The sequence below is a fragment of the Lutra lutra genome, chromosome 11 (genome assembly GCF_902655055.1).
Source record: "Lutra lutra chromosome 11, mLutLut1.2, whole genome shotgun sequence".
Classification (NCBI taxonomy): domain Eukaryota; kingdom Metazoa; phylum Chordata; class Mammalia; order Carnivora; family Mustelidae; genus Lutra; species Lutra lutra.
The window spans coordinates 78128390-78135872 of NC_062288.1; the positions used below are offsets into that span (position 1 = coordinate 78128390).

At 39.2% G+C, this 7483-nt stretch overlaps 1 pseudogene; it reads right to left on the reverse strand.

The window, feature by feature from the left end:
- Positions 1 to 3581: 3581 nt before the first annotated feature.
- On the reverse strand, positions 3582 to 6191 carry LOC125080518 (microtubule-associated protein RP/EB family member 1-like; annotated as a pseudogene).
- Between the last annotated feature and the right edge of the window lie 1292 nt (positions 6192 to 7483).

Consider the following 7483-nt stretch of genomic DNA (forward strand, 5'->3'; position numbering starts at 1 on the left):
TAGTTGAGCTGACTGGAAATTTATTCTTTTTTCACAGATTCAGAAAATGAGGAACAAAAGTAAAAAAAGTTGTCCAAGATCTTATTTCTAGTAAGTAGTGGGGCTCTGATCTGAATCCAAGCTATTAGCTTTCTTTTTTTGTTTGTTTGTTTTTGTTTTTTGTCCCTCCCCACTTATTGGCTTGGTTTGGTTGTGTTGTGTTGCATTGTACTGTTCACTTCTGCCTTTAGACTGTACTTCACATGGCTTACCAAATCAATTTAAAAATAAAGGAACTTGTTAGGGAGTTGAGATTCAAAACCAAGCAGTCTGACTCAGAAGCCATGCTCTGAACTACCGTTCTGTACTGTCTAGATCCATTCCTATGTCTGTATCTGTGCTTTTACCTACCCGTTGATGTATTTTTATTTACAAAGCACATATACAGATACATACATGTATATATGCTTAATTTGCATAGCATGCATAAACACACAGTTATTGTATTTCAGGGAAAATATATACTTCATCAATTATATTTTCCCCAAAACTAGCTCGTCTAGCCAAATGGAGACAGACACACCTTGTTCCTGACACAGGTCTACATATGGAATTATTTCCTTTGCTGTGAGTCAGAGACAATTTACTGGGACCATCTGAGATCGAAAACTAAGACAGTTTCTTTGTTCTCCAAACAGAAGCAGAGAATCTTTATGCAGCACCATAGCTGTCCATGTACCACAGGGAGTCAGGTGAGAGTTTTGCCTCCGAGAACCTCTAGGATTGAGTAGAGCCGTCTTCTGTTTTATCACTCACTGTTAATGTCTGGCAGTGGGTTATCTGTGGGTTGGACTCTATGGCTAAAGGAGAGGCTACAGGGACCCTGGACAAAGTCACTCAAGTGCACCTAGCTTAGATTTCTCCCTCTATAAAGGAAGGATAGGAACTAAACACTCTACTGTTTGTAATAAGCTTTAGGCAAATTCTCAGTCCGCAATAAAAACATAAATTTCCACAAAATAAAAATTACTGTCATAATCATCATCAACAAAAAAGTAGTCTTTTCTGAGAGGAAAGAGAAAGTAAGTGCAAACAGTGTAGGTTAGGGCAGAACAGGAACAAAGTCTGAGGGTGAGCTGAGGAAACAGGCCCCTGGGGAATACAGACTTTAATCAACAAGAGCCCTGGAACAGAAGGGAGACCAAGGGTTCCTTTCATCCTGTACCTACAGTAAAAAGAATATAGAGACAGATGCTGAAATTTGAAGAACTTTCATTTTTCAATTCAGTATTTTTTGGTATGACTTGGGTATTTGACAATTCTCCAAAACTTTAAGAAAATTCCTAAAAATACGTATTTTCATTCTCTTATATAAGAATATTTATGTTGAAATCTGGGAAATCTCAGGAAAAAATGTTCATAATTGGAAACAGATCATTATGGGGTCTTATGAAGAATTCCCTTATACTTGTAAAAAAAGACAGGAACTTGGAAGATGAGACTGACAGATCAGAAAACTATATTTTACTTTATTTTACATTAGTTTAATAACTTTTATTTTCTTGAAATACAGAATTTTATTTAGAAACTGTTTAATGTAGTTGGTTAAGCTTCTGTTTAATGTAGTTGGTTAAGCGTCTACCTTCAGATGCCTCAGGTCATGACCCCAGGTCCTGGGATTGAGCCCCGCACTGGGCTCCCTGCTCAGCAGAGAGCCTGCTTCTCAAATAAGTAAATAAAATCTTAAACAAAAAAGGAACTATTTGATGTAGAAAAAAAGACCTTTCAAGAAAGACCAGGTAGAAAATGGGCTCCCAATAAAATGGAAGTTTAGGGCAACAAAAGTCTAAAAGCCCACAAAAGAGAAATAGTACCATTGTTATTGGAACAATGGCTAGTTACTTGCATTTTTTGGCATTGTTAATCACTGAATCTGGATTTTTCTCTGAATTCCACACAGAGCATGCACTACACAACAATTTTACGTAAAATATCTGCTTTCTACATACATTGTAGGCAAACTACCACCAGAAACAAATCAAAACATCAGGGGGTGAGCAGTCTTACTAGTGGGTGATTCACATTTTGCAGAATCCTGCCAAACAAAGGAACTGAATAGGCTAGGGGCAGAGATGATGAGGAAGCGTTAAGGAATGAAATATGTTATAGATTAATGATTCAGGCATGGTACTGTATAAAAAAGAATTAACATTTAGCAAACACAGTAATGAGTTTTATCTCAAAAGAGGTGAGTGCACTGACAAAGTATTCCGATAACAGTACAGGGCTGTGGACAGCAGGTACCAAGAACACCCAGCCTTGCAGATTCCAAGGTAAGAAGAGCCTTCACTGGTCCCTCCCTTTGCCAGGGGTCCATAGAGAACTTGCAACATGACCACCCACCTGCCGAACTTAAACTCTAAGCAGCAAACTTTAAGGAGCCAAAGAGAAGTCCCCAGTGGGCAGGGGGAGCAGAAAAGAGAAACATGTTCAATGTAAGCTTAGAAGACGGTAAAATGGGACACCAACTCTCATTCAAATCCCAGAGATGATTTAAATCCTGGACACACCTCATTTCCTAAAAAAAAAAAAAAAAAACATAATACATAGAAATGTCAGGGATAACTGGAAAATCAGCAGAGAAGTAGTCAGTGAAATTCAAGCTCTTTAACTCAAACACCTCAGGCTGGAAACACACCTTCTGTTTATCCAGACAACAATGCCTCTTGCTTTGTAGAGTGGGGATATCATTTGGCTATAAAGACAAATGGCTTGACAGTGCAACTTTTTAAACTTTCCTTTTGGGCCAAGGTCTAGGCCTTTGCAGATTCAAGCAGTCCTGCAAGGCCTGTGAACACCAGATTCCAAAGGTCCAGAGGTCTGGCCCTTCCTTCCCAGACACCATGTCAGACATGTAAAATCTCCTGTCATGTTACATTTTATATTTTGAAATATGGAAACATATTTTAAGCACTCTTCAGGTATTTATTTATTAAAACATTCTCTGCCAGGATTTCACATGAGATTAAAATTCAAATGAGTTCTTACATTTCTCTACTGAGGACTCCACCTCAGTGTGTTGCATAGAAACACCTTCTCCAGCAATGAGTGTCACCAGCGTCCACACAGTGAGCCCCATGGTCCGCCTCTTTGTTCCCTGGGTGACCCAGTTAGATGTTAATACTGCTTCGCTACAAAGCTCCTAACCCAAATTCCTCGGGAAAGGAGTAACGCTTTTTGCAAAGTGCACTTTAAGAAGAGGCGCTTTTTGATTACGTAAAGAAACCAGCGAGCCCTATGAGAATAAAGAAGGGAGTATTTTACTGGTAAGCACATCATTCAGATGTTGCTCTGCTGGTCCAGGCTGGAAATATCTTCTTGCCCCTCCTGCGGCCCCCCCTTTGGCAGGTAACACAAAGCCTTCATCTGTGCCATAGAGAATGTCCACACACCTCTGCAATACAAGGTTGTTTTCCCTCTCGTTCTCTTGGCAAATCAATTCCATGTTCCTTAGCTTTCCAAAGTAGAAACGTCTCTCTCTCTCCTAGTCTTAGACAGTAAGTTTTGATATGTTGACCTGCTCTGTCGACTCAGCTGCTCCATCATCCCTGTTGCCCACACCAGGATTCTTTCACACCACACCCAGGCTGGCCTCCAGGGTTACTATGGTTCTCTGTGTTGCAGTGGGGGCTTCTGGGGAGCTCACTGCTAGAGCTGAGAGGTTTCTTGGGTTTGTTCAGAGCTAGAGCAACAAGGGAGGGAGCCCCTGCAGTTTCTTGACCTTGCCTGTAAGCTGCAGGGTCATACTTCTCCATCATAGTTTGCATCAAAAAACATCTTGAACCAGTGAACAAATTCAAAATTGTCTTGAAATGTTCCTTTTTACTAATCTGTCCACAGAAGTTATTTTGTCAACTCCCACTCTTAAAACCCGCGTGTCCTATTTTGAAATTCTGGATGTATTTGTGTTCCAGCTTAGCCTGGAGGTTCACTTTCTTCAAGGTAGAGGAGTGGGGGAAACCACCTGTCCATAAGCTGACACCAGGCAGCCCCTGAGCATGACTGTTCCATTTTTGTCAGATTCGGTTACAGGGACTCATTGATCCAGGCTAGCATATCATGTCTACTTAAGTTATCACCGGTAAGTGACACTGAGTGTATGTTCACTCAGTGGGTTGCAAAAAAATTATTTGAAACAAATACAAAGCAAAACTCTATGTTTCTCTGTAGGCATATAAATGTGAATACATGAATACACACAGAAAGATCTGGAAGTTTAGACATTAAATTCATCATGGTTACCTCTTAGGAGAATGATTTTGTGTATTTGACATGGAGAGATATTAATTTATCTTTTTTTAAAGTTTTTAATGATAAGGTTCTATTTGATTGTATGTTATTTTAAAAAGTGGCTCAATCAGTTAAACATCAGTCTTCGGCTCAGGTCATGATCCTGGAGTCCTGGGATCCGGCCCCACATAAGGCTCCCTGCTCAGTGGGGAGTCTGCTTCTCCCCCCTCCCCCGCCTGCTGCTCCCCCTGCCTGTGCACTCTCTCTCTCTCTCTGTCAAATTAATAAATAAAATCTTATAAAAAAGTAAATAAAAAGGATAGATACATAAATTGACAATAGCTAGATAGATACACGTCAGGAAAAAAGGATGATCTGCCAAATTTAAGATTTTATCTGAGTTTTTAAATATAGGTTTGAGTTTCAAAGCACTCTTAACATGTTGAAAAGCTAAATAAAATGTATTATTTTTTTTTTATCCCCCATACCAATTTAGGACTTCCAATATTCACTTATGCCTATGAGAGACAGGGACATACATGAGTTTATCTGTCAAGCAAACTAAAACTCCACTGTGCTATCCTATAATCTGTATTACAGGAAATGAATTAGCTCATAAATGATTGGGTTTATAGTAGCATATGTCTTCCAATCTAGCCTCTACTATTAATTAAGTTAGTACTTTTTCTCCCTCTACTATTTGTCTGTCTTCATTCTCAATTAGTTCAAAACTCAGAGAGGAAGAGAGGTGTTCTTTGGTAAGCCCCTTTTAAATATTTCACATTTTATAAACCGTAAGCGTGCGTGTTCTGCATCCACAGAAAATAAGCCACAATTGATCCTATTTTAAAAAACAAATGTAACCCCGTAGAGTTCCCAAAAATAAGATATCAGCCATTCATATTCTGTCTTGACTAGAAATTAAGAATAAAAACATAAAATCAAAATGTATCAGGACACCTCAGTGACTCAAACAGTTAAGTGTCTGACTCTTGATTTCAGCTCAGGTCATGATCTCAAGGTCACAAGGCAGAGCCCTGAGTCAGGCGAGGAGCCTAAGATAATCTTTCTCCTTCTCCCATTTCCCACCTCTAAAAAAATTAAAGGTTATAAATCAAAGAAAAAATTAAAAATAAAATTTTCCTGAATATATATATTTTTTGAAAAATACATGAGTTTTTCATAGGTGAGCAGAATTTATATTATGTGAATCAATGAAGAAAAATATTTTTAAGGGCTCCTAGCTGGCTCAGTTAGGTGGAGCATATGGCTCTTAATCTCGAGGTTGTGGGTTCAAGTCCCACATTGGGTGTAGAGATTACTTAAAAATAAAAATTTTTAAAAAGTATTTTAAAACAAGAATGAGAGGCAAGATGGTGGAGGAGTAGCAGACTGAAATGACATCAGATCCCAGGAGTTCAGCTAGATAGGTATTAAACCATTCTGAACATCTACAAACTCAGCAGAAGATAGAAAAGAAGAGTAGCAGTTCTAGAAACAGAAAATCAACTACTTTCTGAAAGGTAGGACTTGCAGAGAAGTGAATCCAAAATGATGGGAAGATAGACTGCGGGGGGAGGTGCCAGCTCCTGGCAAGTGGTGAGCAGTGGAGAACAAAATCAGAACTTTTAGAAGTCTGCTCCACTGAGGGACATCACTCCAGAGGCTAAGCAGGGGTGGAGCCCTCACGGGGACAGTGTGGTCTCAGGTCCCACGGGGTCACAGAAAGATCGGGGGTGTCTGAGTGTGGCCAGGTATCAGAGCGGGGAAGCTAACTACAAAGACAGAGCTGAAGAATGAGCTTTCAGATTGGGGTTGCCTTAAGCCATGATCCAAGGCACAGTCGGACTATTGCTCTTTGAGCAGGGACCCCACAAGTGGCAGATCCAGGGAGACTCACCTTCCCGCTCTGGGAGAAGCATGGCAGGAATCTGCTGGGTTTGGAGACTCCAGATGGGGCTGTGTGCCAGAGATAGAAATGCTCAGTCACAGGCCGGGTGAACTCGGAGTGTGGCCAGAGACCAGGGAGACAGGAGTGATTGCTTGTCTCTGGGGGTGCACTGAGGAGTGGGGCCCCGAGCTCTCAGCTCCTCTGGGCAGGAGAGTGGGAGGCCGCCATTTTCATTCCCATCCTCCAAAGTGGTGTGGAAAGCATTCAGGGAACAAAAACTTCGAGAGCAAACCTGAGCAGATTACGTAGCCCGGTCCCTGGCAAGAGTGGTGCAGTTCTGCTTCAGGCAAAGACATTTGAGAATCACTGCAGCAGGCCCCTCCTTCAGAAGATCAGGAAGACCATCCAGCCAAGACCAAGCTCACCGATCAAGGAGAAGAGCAGAATTCCAGAGTTAGGGGAAAGCGACTAATAGAATTCATGGCTTCTTCCCCCATGATCCTTTAGTCTTGCAAAGTTAATTTTTTTTTTAATTTTATTTTTTTCCTTATTCTATTTTTTTAACTTTTCCTCTTTCCTCTTTTAACATTTGTTAACTAGTTTATTTTAACAATACCTTTCTTAAAAAAATATTTTTAAACCTTCATTGTTATAGTCCTATTTCTTCCCTTCATTGTAATTTAACCTTATTTTTTGTATACATATAGGTTGTTTTTTTGTCTTAAAAATTTTGGGACACAATTTCTTATAATAGATCAAAATATACCCTAATCTAGCACATGGCTTTGTTCTAGTCTCCAGGCTGAGCACATTCACTCCTCTTTTTTTTTTTTTTTCTTTTTCCAACCAGCTTATCTTATCAATTCCTTTTTTAGAATTTTTAAAAATTTTCATCTTTACAGCCATATTTCATCCCTTCATCATGTTTACCTTTATTTTTGTATATATATAAGTTTTTCATTCTTTAAAATTTGGGAGGTAGTTTCTTCTAAGACACCAAAATACACCCAAAATCAAGTAGGCGGCTCTGTTCTATTCACCAGTCTAATACGCATATACATATATGTATGTATGTGTGTGTGTATATATATATATATATATATATATATATATATATATATATATGATTTTTTATTTTTGTTTGTTTATTTTTATTTTTTTTTATCCCGCTTTCTTCTCCCCCTGGTTTTGGATCTCTTCTGATTTGGTCAGTGTACATTTTTCTGGGGTCTTTGCCACACTTTTAGTATTTTATTCTTTTGTTCATATATTCTTCTCTGCATAAAATGACAAGGCAGAAAAACTCACCACAAAAGAAAGAAT